Below are 16,766 nucleotides of genomic sequence, written 5' to 3' on the forward strand. Positions count from 1 at the left end.
GAGATGCTTGGTACCTGCTGCCTTGGAGATATTTAGCATGGAAATTGAGGTACAGAGAGCCTCAGAGGCTCAGTGGCTTTCCGAGCCCCCAGTTGATCTCTTCCCTAGGCAGAATGAGGTAAAGCCGGGTTTGCAGCGGAGCAAGGCTGAACCACCCTGAGGAAATAATCACACAGGGCCTGAATGCAGCACCTCCAGGCAAGGCAGACAAAGAGAGCCTTGTCCAGAGTGGGAGCCGATGGCCCCACATGTGCTTGCACACACGTCATTGATTGGTTTACACCCTGAGGCCCCATCCACAGGTCTCAGAGAAGTCCCACCACCACTTGGGCCTGGCCCCCTCCCTGGGCCTCGGGATCAAAAGTTTAGAAAACGGGGCTGAGATGCCAAGCCTCATGACCTGAGTCCAATCCCCAGGACCCACACGGTTTCTCTGAGCGGCGCACTTGAGTCCTCCCCTCCCCATAAAATAAATAAATGATGTAAAAAAAAAAAAAAAAGGCAGCCTGTCCCTGTGCCTGCCTGGCCTGAAAGGTTCATTGTCCTAGCGGGAGGGTCCAGGCAGGCATTGGGCTGGCCACCCTTGGTAGCTGAGCTAACTGGCAGTGTCAAGGTGGGATGGGTGTGTCCTCGCGCCAGTCCCACCCCCAGGACCTGGATTGACCCCAGACCCCAGGTTACGCTCTAGGGAGCAGGGTGGGTAGGACAGTGACAAAAACATCTGTCGGGGGACAGTTGCTTCTATGGCCCAGAAATAGATAGGGATGGGCAAAGTCCACGTCCTTCAGGGCAATAAGCTGGGTCTTGCAAAGTGTTGGGTCAAAAGATGGGCAGAACCCCAGGTGTGCTACAGTGGAATAGTCTGCAGCGAAGAAAAGGAATGAGCAAGAGGTCCCAGTAGCTCTTGGGACCTCTTGCTCATTAATGTAAGACTAATGTAAGAGAAGTGGTGATGACGATGATGATGGTGGTAGTGACAATGATGATGATGGAAGACGTAGAGAGTTCTTAGATTTATAGCATGTTTGAAACCATGTGTGGCAATGTTCTATCGGAGATATAAATGTGTGTGTGTGTGTGTGTGTGTGTGTGTGTGTGTGTGTATATATAGAGAGAGAGAGATTTAGTGTACCTATAGGAGTGCTAAGCCCTCAGGATCCGGCTGTCCTCTGGGGAAGGGGATGTAAGAGGGGAGACCCCTCAGAGGGCTCTGATAGGCTACTGACGTCAAGTTTGAGCAGGGCAGAAAGAGGGTGAGTCATTCTGTTACCTAAGCTGGATGCTACATTTTTCAACAAAAGGAACCTGAGGCAGGAGGATGGAAAGTTCCAGGCCAGCTTGGGCTTGTCTCAACCTGTGTAACCCTGTCTCAAAACATAGACACAAATAAGAAAAAGAAGGGCTGGAGTCAGGGAGATGATAACGTTCCTTAGTGGAACCTGAGTCCAATCGCTGGGGCTCACTTGGTGGAAGAAGGAAGCAACTTCTAAAAGTTGTCCTCCCACCCCCGCATGCTTCCACAGCGCATGTGTGCACACACACAGTGAGTAAACAAATAAGGGTGGTCAGGATTTCAAAAAGAAGAGTGGCGCTGGACTGGTATGGCACTCATGCGTCTTAAGGGTGAAAACAGGAGAATCCAGGAATTTAAGGCCAGCCTTGGCTATATAGCAAGTCCGAGGCTAGCCTGGTGGAGGAGGGAGGGGCAAGGAGAAGCAGCTAGACATGGTGGTATATGCCTGTAATCTGACTACAAGCAAGGCTGAGGCAGAAAGCCTTAAGAACTTGAAGACAGGACTGGAGAGATAGCTCAGCTGTTGAGAGCGCTGACTGCTCTTCCAGAGGTCCTGAGTTCAATTCCCAGCAACAACATGGTGGCTCACAACCATCTGTAATGGGATCTGATGCCTTCTTCTGCTGTGTCTGAAGAAAACTACAGTGTATTCATATACATAAAATAAATCTAGAAGAAGAGGAAGAAGAGGAGGAGGAGGAAGAAGAGGAGGAGGAGGAAGAGGAAGAAGAGGAAGAAGAGGAAGAAGAAGTAGAGGAGGAAGAGGAGGAGGAGGAAGACAAGGAGGAGGAGGAGGAACTTGAAGACAGTTTGGGCTAGAAGTAGTTTATCTCCAATACAATCAACAGGTGGTGGCAAGATGGCTCAGCAGGTAGAGACAGCTGCCGAGATCTGAGTTGGATCCCCAGGACCCTGTGGTCAAAAGAGAGTCGGCTCCCATAGGTTGCTAACATGCATATAGTGGTTATACACCTTCCCCAGTAAATAAATAAGTCAGGAAAGATTTCCCCCAAGCCTGAGGTACAGCTCTGTGTTTGTGCTGATGCCTGAGGGGTCCGTTCTCTATGGAGGAGGAAGAGGAAGAGGAGGAGGAAGAGGGGATTATTCCAAGGTGTGAGGCCTATGTCCCAGAAAGAATCCCTACCCACTGAACTCAGGCCAGAACAAAGCAGCTTAAATCTCATCAAAGTATGGAGACACTAGAATGCCCGTGCCAGGCAAGTGAACCAATGAACATTAGTGAAGCACAGCACGTCTGGCTATGGAGTAAGAGGCGTGGCCACTGGGGGTTGGGGATTTAGCTCAGTGGTAGAGCGCTTGCCTAGCATGCGCAAGGCCCTGAGTTCGGTCCCCAGCTCCGATAAAAAGAACCAAAAAAAAAAAAAAAAAAAAAAAAAAAAAAAAAAAGAGGCGTGGCCACAAAGGAAGCCTAAAATAAAGGTGGAGACTCTCAAAAGGTAGACCCAGGAGAGAGGGCCAGCCATGGCAGGGGCCCATAGAGGCAGAGGCCTGAGAATGCACCCTAAGACAGAACAGTTCCCAGAAGGACTATGTCAGAAGACATCTGGGGAGCAAGTGCAGGGGACTGGAGGTGCTGGGGGATGGGGTATCTAGAGCTGAGGCTCTGTTCCAGAGATTTTAGTCACAAGTGGGAGAGAGCAGACCTTCTGATGATGAGGGAAGGGGTCATGGCCTCGGACTGAGAGGTTCCAGTATGAACCTCACCTAGGATGACTTCGTTGCTTTTTAAAGTGAATAGAGGATTCTGAGATTGCACGGGGTCGGCCTCCATCTTCTCTGGACCACCTCTTTACCCCTCCCCCTCCAACCTTCCCCCTTACACACACACACACACACACACACACACACACACACACACACACACAAAACCTAAAAGACTTTTCAAAAGAACCTCCTCTAGCTGGTTGCAGAGGCAGATTGATCACTGTGTGTTCTGGGCCCAGCCTGGTCTACATACTGACATCCTCCTTCCCCATCCCCACCGAAGGAAAGAATTTATTCCCATCCCTTCTGGTCTGAGCACTTTTCCATGGGGAGAGAGTCTCTGACACGCCCGCGTGCCTTAATTATTTAAGAGGACTCCAGTAAGGAGGGTTATTAATGTTTGGCAGTGAAAGGCAGCCTCAGAGAAGGAAGAGAGGTAAGTAATGAACTGGAATGGGCCAGTCACTCACACATTCAAAATTGATGGAGACTGTCCTGCATACAAGACCCTGATGGGATCTTAAAATATAGAATGTGTTAGACAGTCTCTCCCCTCAAAGACCTGGAGAGCCAGATGATGAGCAGAGGCAGGAGGAAGGGGGACATAGGAAAGGCTCTGACCCTGTAATTCCCCTGGGCATTCGAGTGGTGGGAGGCAACTAGGCAGAGGGAGGTACTGGGAAGGATGGATGGGCCCTGAGAGACTGAGGGAGGCTTCAGCCCGGAGCAGAGTCAGATGGAGGAAGCTACTGCTCACCCCAGAAACTTAGACTCTTGCTCTGGACAGCATCAACCATGGCAACAGCAAAGGCCTGGGGATGTAGCCCACTTTATGTGCGGTGGCTGTGACAATTCTTCCCCACCCCTCTGAATATTTTATCATTGCCGTTGTTGCTGGTGGATGTGTGTGTGTGTGAGAGAGAGTGTGTGTGTGCATGTGTGTCACTGTGTGTGAGTGCGTGCATGCATGAGCTCACCACAGCACACATGTGCAGATCAGAGACTCCCACCTGGCAGGCTCCCTTGTTTCTGCCTCTGTGCATTTATACACTCTGAGCTCTCTGACCCTTAGGTGTCCATGCCTTGCTCCAGGGTCCACCTCCCTCTGTAGCAGGAGCGTTGGGACAACAGGCGTTCATCAGAGCATTAGCTCTCTGTGTGCTGCAGAGATTAGACTCCGGTCTTCACCGCTGCCCCTCAAGAGCCCTTCCTGCTAAGCCTATCATTTCCTGGTTGGTTATGTTTTGCTGTTGTTAGTTTGGGTTTTGAAAAAGACTCTGGAGAGATGGCTCAGTGGTAAAGAGCACACTGGATGCTCTTCCAGAGGTCCCGAGTTCAATTCCCAGCAACCACAACGGTGGCTCACAACCATCTGTAATGGGATCTGATGCCCTCTTCTGGTGTGTCTGAAGACAGCTACGGTGGACTCATACATAAAATGAATGAATACGAAAGAAAGAAAAAAGAAAGGAAGGAAGGAGGGAAGGAAGAAAGAAAGAAAAAAGAAAGAGAGAGAGAGAGAGAGAGAGAGAAAGTAGTCCCGGCTGGCCTAGAACTCATTATGTAGACCAGACTATCCTTGCTGGAACTAAAGGCATACATCGCCATGACTGCTTTGTTAGTTTGTTTAATTTTTTTCTTTTCTTTTTTTCGGAGCTGGGAACCGAACCCAGGGCCTTGCGCTTGCTAGGCAAGCGCTCTACCACTAAGCTAAATCCCCAACCCCTTAATTTTTATTTTAAGCGTGTACCTTTATATTGCATGCATGCAGTGCCAGAGGAGGCCACAAGAGGGCGTTGGATTCTCCAGGACCTGGAGTTACAGGTAGCTAAGAACCATTATGTGGTTGCTAGGAATCAAACCCTGGCCCTTGGAAGAGCAGCCAATGTTCTTAATCACTGAGCCGTCTCTCCAGCCCGAGTCTTAAAAAGAAAAAAATATTTATTTTATTTCGCAATTATGAGTATGTGTATTGGGGTGTTGTGTGCATGTAAGTGCGGGTGTTGAGGCCCAGAATGTCCTGAAACTGGAGTTCTGGGCAGTTTGAAGCTGCCCGAGGTGGGTGCTGGGAACTGAATGCGGACGGTCTGAAGAGCAGTGCGTGCTCTGAACCCCCGAGCCACCTCTCCGGCCTCCTTCCTCTGTTTCTTAAACAGAATTGTTAGGGACACTGAGGTGGAAGGCATCATGAGTTTGAGGCCAACCTGGGCTACATAAGGAGACCCTGCCTAAAAAATACAAAACAACAAAAGCTAAACACGAACGGAAGGAAACCAAGACCAGACAGACATTTTCATTTTGTAGATCAGCTGTGAGGGCGAAGCCTTTCATTCCTGCCCTGTTGAGAGAAGACAGGTCTGGGCGGCAGCTGTGAACAGAGAGGAAGGGGGTGGGAGGGAGCCATGAGGAAGGAGAAAAGGGTGACCTTGTTCCACAAATAGGAGGCAAGGAAAACAAAGATACAAAAGGGACCCTATGGTTTTAAAGCTTGGGTAACAGTGGCGGAAACCAGGGGCGGGACCAAGGGTATGGGGGAGGAGCTTATTTTGTGGTGGAAGATGAAAGAGAGGCTCCGAGTCCAGGAGAATTTGAGGTGACAACAGAAAACCCAACTGGAGCAACTTCTAATTAAAGATGGAGGACGGACAGAGTTCATGCCCTTCCCCTCCTGCCTCCAGAAGCCGGAGACGCTACGGGAGACATTGTTTTATTTTAAGGACTAGAACCCAGAAGATGAACACAAGACAAGATGACAAGCTGGGGAAGTGGGAGGGAGGGTGGCTGAGGCAGCCAAGTCCTCAGCAGGGAAGGAGAGCCTAGGTGCAGCCAACCCTCCCTTCATGAAGGACTCACCGGTGCCTCAGCTCACGGCCACCTGCGCGCGCGCGCGCACACACACACACACACACACACACACACATGCATACACACACACGCTCACACACTCAGCTCACAGCCACCTGTACACACACACACGCGCACACACACGCTCACACACTCAGCTCACAGCCACCTGTACACACACACACGCACACATACACACACACGCACACACACACACGCTCACACACTCAGCTCACAACCACCTTCACACACACACACGCATACACACACATGCTCACACACTCGGCTCACAGCCACCTGTACACACACACGCACACACACACACGCGCTCACACACTCAGCTCACACCCACTGATACAGGTGCCCACACATTCACACACTCAGCTCACGACCACCTTCACACACACACATGCAAACGCACAGAAACACACACTTAAATAAACCTTGAATAAACTTTTTCTCTTTTGCGATGGGATTTCTCTGTTTATCTCTGGCTGTCCTGGAAGTCTCTGTGTAGGTCAGGCTGGCCTTGAATTCTCGGAGATCCAAATACCTCTGCTTCCCAAGTGCTAGAATTAAAGATGTGTGCCAGGCTGGGGAGATAGCTCAGTGGTTAAGAGCACTGACTGCTCTTCCACAGGTCCTGGGTTCAATTTCCAGCAACCACATGGTGGCTCACAACCATTTGTAATGAGATGTGATGCCCTCTGCTGGTGTGTCTGAAGACAGCGACAGTGGACTTATAAATAATTAATTAAATTATTTATTCTGCTTGAGTAAACCTCTGCTTAATTTTTCGCTTCTTTTCTTTTCTTAGGCAGGGTCTTACTCTGGCCTCAAACTCACAGAGATCCACTGGCCTCGGCCTTCTGAGAGCTAGAATTAAAGGTGTATATTACCACGCCTGGCCAAAAATAATCATTTATTCTAGATACCATGCTATATCCATAAAATACAGGTCATGTGATATAAATATAAGCATTCTTAGGACAAAATGAAGCCTTAGAAATTAAAAATATAATACATAGCAAAAATGAAAACCAAAGCCAGGAAGACTGGAAGTTAAAGAAAGGGTCTGGCCAGGCATGATGGTACAAACCTATAGTCTCAGCACTGAGAAGGCTGAGATAGGAGGGCCATCCTGGGCTATACAGCAAGATCATGTCCTTAAAAAAAAATAAGGCTGGGAGCCTGGCACTCCAAAGGCAGAGGCAGGCAGATCTTTGTAAGTTTGAGGCCAGTTTTGTCTACAAAGCAAGTTCCAAAACAGCCAGGGCTACACAGACAGAGAAACCCTGTCTCCAAAAACAAAAACAAACAAACAAACAAACAAACAAACCAAAAACAAAAACAACAAAAATAAAAAGCAAAAACATAGGTCCAGGGACGCAGTTCAGCCAATACAGTGCTTGCCTAGGATGCACAGGCCCCAGACTCAGTGTCTAACACTATATAAGTCAGGCAAATTTTTATGCCAGTGACTGAGGGGTTGAGCAAGGCAGGAGGATTGGAGTAGGAGCTCAAGAACAACTTCTGTTAACCAAGGAATTTGAACCCAGTCTGGGACATGAGAGATCCTATTCTCAAAATAGAACAAAGTAGGGGCTGGAGAGAGATGGCCCAGTGGTTAAGAACACACCATACACTTCCATTGGTAACCTAAGATAGCATCCGCATAGTGGCTCAGGACCATCCGTAAGTCCAGTTCTATGGGGGATCAGCGCCCTCTTCTGGTCTTCAGCAGCATTGCACACATGTAGTACACATACATAGGTGTAGACACCCATATAAATAGAATAAAAATAAATAAATCTGTAAAGTAAGTAAATATTTTAAAACTGGAGATAAATTATTACTTATTAAAGTATAACAATGATAAAACAAAGATGATATTAAAAGTAAACACACACACACACACACACACACACACACACACACACACACGCACCCCGACCATAAAAGAATACAGAAACGACCCTGGTACCTGTCGGACCAGCCTCTAAGGAGGCCAAGGCAGGAGGCTTACCTCAGCCCAGTTCTTCAGGGCCAGCCCAGGCAACAGTGAGGAATTCTCACAAGAGGCAGGTGAGGGTGAGTTGGAGCGGGAACCGGGGAGGGAAAAAATGAGCAATTCAAGAGTTTTTCAACTTGAATTCCCAGGTCACATAAGCCAAAGAGCAAGTATAAACTTATCCCCCAAGAGCGCGGCCACGGGACTTCAGAACACAGGCAGGAAGAGCAGATCTCACCGACTCGCAGGCAGAAGGCGGCGGCACATCAAAAGCGTAGCGCTTGACTGTTCCACCACGCCAGTAAAAGAACCGCATTGCATTGCCTCTGACATTCTAAGGGGAAATTAGCCCCAACCTGAAACTCACCCCGCCTGACTACTAATTAAGCACAAGGGGGAACCGTAGAGACATGCAAATTCCCACCCAGAACTCCCGTTCTCCGTGTCTCACAGCAACAGGGTGGATCTATGGCTCCCACATACAAGGCAAGGAAAGCCCAGGGCCAACCTAAGAAGTGTGGAGACCTTGAGCCAGGGACAGAGCACGTCACACTGGAGAAGTCCGAGGCTTCCAGAAGGTCCAGCCTGACATTTTGGAGTCTAACCTTTTTTTTTTTTTTTTTTTTTTTTTAAGATTTATTTATTTACTTAATGTATTTAAGCACACTGTAGCTGTCTTCAGACACACCCAACCCCATTACAGATGGTTGTGAGCCACCATGTGGTTGCTGGGATTTGAACTCAGGACCTCTGGAAGAGCAGTCAGTGCTCTTAACCACTGAGCCATCTCCCCAGCCCCCGGAGTCTAACCTTTGAATGCGTTGTAACGATATCTACCCTGTAGGTTTAGGGAGGGTCTTACCACTAATATATACAAAGAAGACAGGCACAGAAGAGGAGGCAGGAGTCCAAAGAGAGGGAAATGTCTAAGGAAAGTCATAGCAGCAGAAAGTCTGTTTGTGTGTAACACTTAGCCCTGATTGCAACAGCACCGACCCCAGGTAACCAGGGCCGATCTCACACTGGAGAGGAGACAGGCGCTCTGAGAGCTGTCACCCTGTGGATGAGGAATTTTAATCTGTGTTTTTCAGAGGAAGGCTTTAACTGATAGCTAAAGGGGAGGATGAAAGGGTCACAGAGTCTCTTTTGTGTGTGTGTGTGAGTATGGATGTGTGTGTGTTAGTGTGTTTGTGAGTGTGAGTGTGCTTTTTATGGGTGAGCATTAAGTGTGCATGTTTGTGTGTGTTTGTGTTTGTGTATATGTTTTCATGTGTGAGTATGAGTGTGTGTTTGTATATAGTATAAGTGTGTTTGTGCGGGAATGTATGTTTATATTTGTATGTACATATATGCATTTGTGTGGTGTGTGCATGTGTGTGTGTGGTGTGTGTGTGTGTGGTTTGAGTGTGTATGTGTGTCTGTGGTGTGTGTGTGTGTGGTTTGAGTGTGTATTTGTGTCTGTGGTGTGTGTGTGTGGTTTAAGTGTGTATGTGTGTTTGTGGTGTGTGTGGGGTGTGTGTGTTTGTGTGTGTGTGTGTGTGTGTGTGTGTGTGTGTGTGTGTGTGTGTGTGAAGGATCAAGACCACACAGACACGGACCAGGCTCCATTCACCATGTTGCCTGAGCACCCAGCCCAGGCAGGACCTGTCCGACAGCAGGTCCTCACCTGATTATGGGGTGAGTCACAGAAGTTCCAGAGGGCAGACAACTTTTGCTCTGCCATATCACTGAAGGATTAGGAAACTGAGGCCCATGAAGAAATGAGGGGCAATTTCAAGGTTATAGTGTCAGACTCCTGACTCTGTCTGCAGTTCTGTGGCAGGCAGACGCTGCTGTAAGAGGCATACCAGAGATAGTATACAGGGAAACAGCTACCCTGGAGGCTTCCTTTTTCATTTATTGTCACACACACACACACACATTCACGTGTGTGTGTGTGTGTGTGTGTGAATGCAGCACCCACACAAGGCGTGTGTGAAGGTTAGAATACAAGCTGATGCCAATTCTCACCTTCCACCTTGTTTGAGGCAGGGCCTCTTTGTTTTCTGTTGTGAATGCCAGGCCAACTGCAACTTCCGAGATTCTCCTGTTTCTGCCTCCTTTCTCCCTGGAGGAGCTTACGTGGGTCCTGAGGATTTGAACTCAGATCTTCATGCTTGCACACCAAGTACTTTATCCATTGCACCATCTCTACCCGCCCCCGGAGGGAGGGAGGGGCTTTCCAAAAAGAACAAAAGGGAGAGAAAGAAGAAAGACTTGGCTGGAACTGAGCCGGGGTGTTCACCTAGCACACTGCCTGTCTTGCTTCCAATGTGGAATTCGGAATGTGGAAGAGGGGGGGCGAGGGGAGAAGGAAGGGGAAGGGGAGGGGGAGAAGAGGAGGGGGAGGAGAAGGGGGAGAAGGAGAAGGAGAAGGAGAAGGAGAAGGAGAAGGAGAAGGAGAAGGAGAAGGAGAAGGAGAAGGAGAAGGAGAAGGAGAAGGAGAAGAGGTTGCCATTCAGAAGGGCATACGGGAAGAGGCTTATGTGGTCCCTACCAGAATTTTGTCATGTTGCCAACAGGGACCTTCTTGTTTTAAGGCCACACATGAGTCCCAGAGGTAAAGGTTCTATCCACCAAGCTTGGCAACCTGAGTTTAATCTGTGAGAAGCACACAGTAGAAGAAGAGAACCAACTCCTTCAAATTGTCCTGATTTACACACACACACACACACACACACACACACACACACACACACAATTCAATCAATCATCCATCGATCAATCAATAATTTAAGTACAAAGCCATACTCCAGGCTGCAGTCAGGTACCAGGCAGCTACACAGCAGACCCCGATGTCCATTCAGTAGCTTCCAGAACATTTTTACTTTGCTATTAGCTCAGCTGTGGCAAAACCTGAGGCTGACTGACTCTACCCTCTGTCACACACACACACACACACACACACACACACACACACACACACACACACACACCTCTTCCCCAACAATTGCCCGGAAAAGTTCCTTTCTCCTCCCAGATTGCCAAAGAAATGCCCCTGCCTGGTGTGACAAACAGGTGGCCTTAGGAGCACCTGGCCAACCCATCCTGCAGAGCTGCACCCAGCAGGGTCTCCAGACTCACATGCTCACAGGTGCACAGTGTCATTAGCAGGCTACCTTGTCACCCTGTCCCTTCTGACTCGTCCATCAGAAGAAAGTCAATCCAGCTGCTCCAGGGGTACAAGGGTTTCAAGTTTGATTGGTGCCACGAGGAGAACATTAGGCAGTGTGTCACAAGCTGACAGAGAGAGGGAGGGGACAGAGAGTTCACGGAAAAGGATGTGAGTGAAGTGATTTGGAAAGAGAGTCCTGGGTGGCCCTCAGCTCGGGGACTCTCAATGTACCAAAGGAGTGCTCAGCACAGGCCGCTGTGATAGCCGTCCTGTATCAAGAGCAAGAGGCTGGTCACATGGGGCCACAGGCTGATGAACTGGCTGAGCCAGGGGACTTTGAGGAAATAGTGTTAAACCCTGTGACACCAGAGGATAGTTCACACAAGGTGAGGGGCAAGGAGGGTGCTGCCCCAGTCAGCTTGCATCAAGAAGCCTCCAGCCACAAAGAAACATTGGTCGCACAGATGCAGGGCCTGGTCGCCACTCCAGCTGGCCATTGTTTTTCCCTCACTCTGCACCTGCTATAGCCCAGGATAGCACGATGTAGGTAAGGGGCATGGAGAGCATGATTTCTCCTTTTCTAATGTCAGGTGACATAGTCTCCCCTGCCACCCTCTAGCGAGCCCTGCTTCCTTAGAGTGAGATAGACCTAGATCAAGAAGCAGGCTATAGGACTCCCCAACTGACAGAGTGAGGGATAGGCGAAGCTAGCCCCAAGCTTTAGTTTTCTCACCTGAAAACAGAACTAAAAATACCACCCTCAAGAATCATATCGTGATGGAATGATCTAGAAGGCTCTTCCCAGAGCTCTGAATGTCTGTCTCATATAAAATCCACTCCAAAGCTGATCAAGGCACGTGCTTTAATCTAGCACTAAGGAGGCCAGCCTGGTCTATGTAGCAAGTTCCAGGCCAGCCAGGACAACTACATGCTTTGACAGTGTGTGGACAACAGGAAAAAACACGCCAAAGTTTAAATGACTTAACATGGCCACCGCTTACAGTTACACTTGTGACGTAGACGTAAAGCTGGCCAATCCTGTTCCTCATCTGGTCGCATCCTGCTGGGGTGCTCGCAATCCGCACAAGCTGGCTGGATTTTCCCCCAGCAACATGTTCAGAGTCCGGGGAATCCAGATTAAAGCAGCTAGACGCATTTTAAGACTAGGTTTGAGAGCTGGGGATAGGGATGAGGGACACATCTATAATCCCACCCTTGGGAGGTTGAGTCAGGGGGATGAAGAGATCAAGGCTAGCCTGGGCTACACAGCAGAATAAACAAAAACAACCAAAGTCTGGGCTGGCGATGGTCCACTGTCGCTTGTGGAGTTTAATCTCTGCTTTTCAGACTGAGACCTTAACTGGTGTCTTAAAGGGACATGCACTGGGAGGGAGAGAGCTTGGCAGGAGCAGTCATGAGGTTGGAGGACTGGTAAACGGAGGACACAGTGCAGGGGCCTCTCTTGATTTAAGGGGCCAGTGTCTCTGGTGGGAAACCAGGCGTGGGAGCATGGTATTGGGGCACTAGGGGTCATTTGGGGACCTTCAGCACAGCGAGAAGTAATTTCACAACTGATTTTTTCCTTCCTTCCTGTCTGTCTCTGTCTGTCCTTTCTCTCTCTCTCTCTCTCTCTCTCTCTTTCTTTCTTTCTTTCTTTCTTTCTTCACCTAAATGCTGGGGGTCAAAGGACCGTGCCACCCACCACACTTGGTTTTCTGCGATACTGGGTATTGAACCCAGGGCCTTATGAGTGCCAGGCAAGTTCTCTCCCAGTTGAGCCACATACCCAAGCCTTGAATTCTTTTGATACCATCAGATCACAACTTTTTGATTTATAAGGATCTCGGCTTAATGTGGCCAGCCAGGAAGCCCTGTGCAATTCTAGCTAGTCTCTGGCTCCGACCCAGCCTTGTCTCTATCTTTGTCTGGCCTGTGTTTATTTTTAGGACTGCCAAGTGGCACTGGCTTCTATTCACAGGGTGACAAGGAGCAATGGGAGTGAAGAAGCCATCTCAAAAACAGGGCTCAGAAGCCAGGCCTCAGGTGCAAGCGCTCTCCCTCTGACATTTCTGTCAACAAGTCTGTTGTCACCAGGGAGAGAACAGCCAGCATCCTCCGAACGTCTACCACCATTAATCTGTCTTCACCCCGGTCCATCAAATGTCCTCTACAACATTTCCTTCTGTTCTCCACTCTGTGGCATCCTTACAGACTTCTTCCAGAAACTTCTCCACCCCATGCCCATCCTCTTCTTCCAGGCCACATGGTGCAGAGAAAGGTAGAACTCTTAGCTCCTTCTCCAGCTCCATGTCTGCCTGGACGCTGCCATGTTTCTCACCAGGATGATACTGGAATGAACCTCTGGGCCCGTAAGCCAGCCTCAACTAAATGCTGACTTATAAGAGTTGCCTTGGTCATGGTGTCTGTGCACAGCAGTAAAACCCTAACATTCATATATACATATATACATTATACACATATACATATGTACATATATACATTATAACATATATGCACATATACATTATACATACATATAATTTCTTAGGAATATATACCATATATATACACACCATATATATACATATATATACACACACATATATACATATATATACACACACACACACACATATATATATATATATATATATATATATATATATATGAATTACATCCTCCCAGGAGGAACACTGGGCACCAGCATCTGGATGTACCTGCCACATGCAGGTGTGTGTATATATATGTGTATATGTGTGTGTGTGTGTGTGTGTGTGTGTGTGTAAGTATATATTCCTTACAAGACCAGCAAAAATCTTGGGCTGTCCTACATTTGTTTGTTTGTTTTAAGATTTATTTATTTTATTTTATTTATATGAGTACACTGTAGCTGTCTTCAGACACACCAGAAGAGGGCATCGGGTCCCATTACAGATGGTTGTGAGCCACCATGTGGGTGCTGGGATTTGAACTCAGGACCTCTGGAAGAGCAGGAAGTGTTCTTAACCACTGAGCCATCTGGCCCACAGAGTGTTAGAATCAAGATTTTCATGTACTAATTTTGGTAGCAGTGAATTGTAAGACTAAAATAAGATGTAACCTGGGCATGATAACTCATGCCTGTGATCCTGGAAGTTAGTTAGTAGGGAGTCTGAGGCAGGAGGATCACAGGTTTGAGGCCAGCGCGGGCTATGGAATGAGTTTAAGGATGCCTGGGCCACCTAGTGAAATCTTGTCTCAAAATAGAAGTGGTCTCAGGATGTAGTCCAGCGGTAGAGAATTTGCCCAGCATAGTGAGGTCCCGAGTTCAGTTTCCAGTAAAACACACACACACACACACACACACACACACAGAGGGGGGAGAGGAGAGGAGGGGAGAGGGAGGGGGAGGGGGAGAAATGGAGGTCATTGGTAGAGCACCTGTCTAACATGCCCAAGGCCCCAGATTCAACCCCTAGCACCAGAAAAAGTGAATGAATGAATGAATGAATGAATGAATGAATGAAGAATGAATAGAATCAACAAAACTTTAAGAGCAGAAAAGGTTGCTCGGTGGGTAAGAGCATTTGCTACACATGCATTTGAATTCTAGAACTCTCATGAAAAGAACTCACAGGACTAAGTTAGTATAGACTAAGGAGAATCCCCTCTGAGGACTGTGGGGATTCCATGCAATAGCCAATATAGATACTGTTTCTGCACTCTGTGTGAACAGCAGGCATTGGTCTAGCATGCGCTCTGTGTGAACAGCAGGCATTGGTCTAGCATGTGCCCTGTATGAGCTCCAGGCCCTGGTCTAGCATGCGCCCTGTGTGAGCAGCAGGCACTGGTGTAGCATGTGCCCTGTGTGAGCTCCAGGCCCTGGTCTAGCATGCGCCCTGTGTGAGCTCCAGGCCCTGGTCTAGCATGCGCCCTGTGTGAGCTCCAGGCCCTGGTCTAGCGTGTGCCCTGTATGAGCTCCAGGCCCTGGTCTAGCATGTGCCCTGTGTGAGCTCCAGGCCCTGGTCTAGCATGCGCCCTGTGTGAGCTCCAGGCCTTGGTCTAGCATGTGCCCTGTGTGAGCTCCAGGCCCTGGTCTAGCATGCGCCCTGTGTGAGCAGCAGGCATTGGTCTGTCCTTGCTTCATGTGCTCCGAGTGATGCTGAGGCTCAGACTCCGGCCTCTTTGTGTTTTACTTTTTATGTGTGGGAGACTTTTATCTACATGTAAGACTGTGCATCGTGTGTGTATCTGCTGCCTCGTGAGGACAGAAAAGTGTCCCTGGATCCCCTGGAACTGAAGTTATCGGCAGTTCTGAGCTGCAGTGTGGGAACTGAGCAGTGGTCTTAACAGCTGAACTCTGTCCCCAGCTCCCTGTGCCTGGGTTCGGTTTGCTGCTGCCACTGCTGCTGTTCTTGCTGTTGCTGTAGTAGTAGTAGTAGTAGTAGTAGTAGTAGTAGTAGTAGTAGTAGTAGTAGTAGTTGTTGTTGTTGTTGTTGTTGTTGTTGTTGTTATAGGGTCTCTTTCTATAACCTTGGCTGACCTGGAAGTTGCTTTGTAGACCAGGGTGGCCTCGACTCCATAGAGATCCACCTGTCTCTACCTCTCCACCACCCAACTTTATGTTCATTCTCTCTCTCTCTCTCTCTCTCTCTCTCTCTCTCTCTCTCTCTCTCTCACGCACACACACACAAATAAAACAACAACAAAAATAAATACACATACATGCACACACACCAATAATCAAAATGAACGAGAAATAAGGAAAAAATGCCAAAGAAAAATGAGACCAAAAAAAAAAAAAAAAAAAAAAAAAACCAAACCCACACAATACTGTTGGGTTTGTTTTGTGCTGGCCAACTACTCCTGGTCAGGGGCCCTTCCCTGGGGTTTGGTTAATCCATCCAGTGAGACTCCACTAGAAAAAACGAAATTTTCCTTTGCAAGTGGGTCTCAATTACAAATAGCTCAAGGATAGGAGCCCATGTCAGGACCCTGTGTAGCTTGAACCTGGGCAGACCGTGTGTGCGCTGCCGCTGCCTCTGTGAGTTCACACAGGTACCATTCCTGCTGTGTCTGGAAGGTTGTTAACTTGGAGTCACCGGTACCCTCTGGCTCTTACAATCTCCCCATCTCTCTTCTGCATAAGTTCCTGATCCTTGAGGGAAGGGAATTGATAACATCCCTTTTAGGACTCAGTGCTCCCAAGCCTCTCACTCTCTGAACATTGTCCATTGTGTGAGTTCCCATATGCTACAAGGAGAAGCTTCTCTGATCGAGGCCGAGTGTGGCATTGATCTGTGAGTACAGCAACATGTCGTTGTGTTATTTTATTGATAGGTTCCTCTGGAAGAATAACAGTGTTAGGCTCTCCCTTAGACCTATGACCTTTCCAGTGTCAGGTTCTTGAACACTTTGACAGTGTCAGGTGTGGTTTTTAACTCATAGAGTGGACCTTAAATCTAGTTAGACAGCGGTTGGTTGCCCTGGCAACATCTGGACCATTGTGCGTCAATGTATCTTGCAGACAGGTCACTGTTAACGGTTACATTGATTCTGATGACTACCTCTGTCCTCTAATAGCATGCAGAGTACATTCTAGTGTCTTAGTGGGAGTTAGTAGAGGTGAACTTCTGGTTAGGCCCCAGCCCAGCTTCTCCACATTTGATGGCAATCCTTAGTGCTGTCTTCAGCAGCAGGGTCTTGGCGTGAGGATATGGAGAGCCATAGCCTATGATGTTTGGGGGTTTCAATGGGAC

This window comes from Rattus norvegicus, chromosome 9 (assembly GCF_021556685.1).
Source record: "Rattus norvegicus strain SHRSP/BbbUtx chromosome 9, alternate assembly SHRSP_T2T, whole genome shotgun sequence".
In the NCBI taxonomy this organism is placed as follows: domain Eukaryota; kingdom Metazoa; phylum Chordata; class Mammalia; order Rodentia; family Muridae; genus Rattus; species Rattus norvegicus.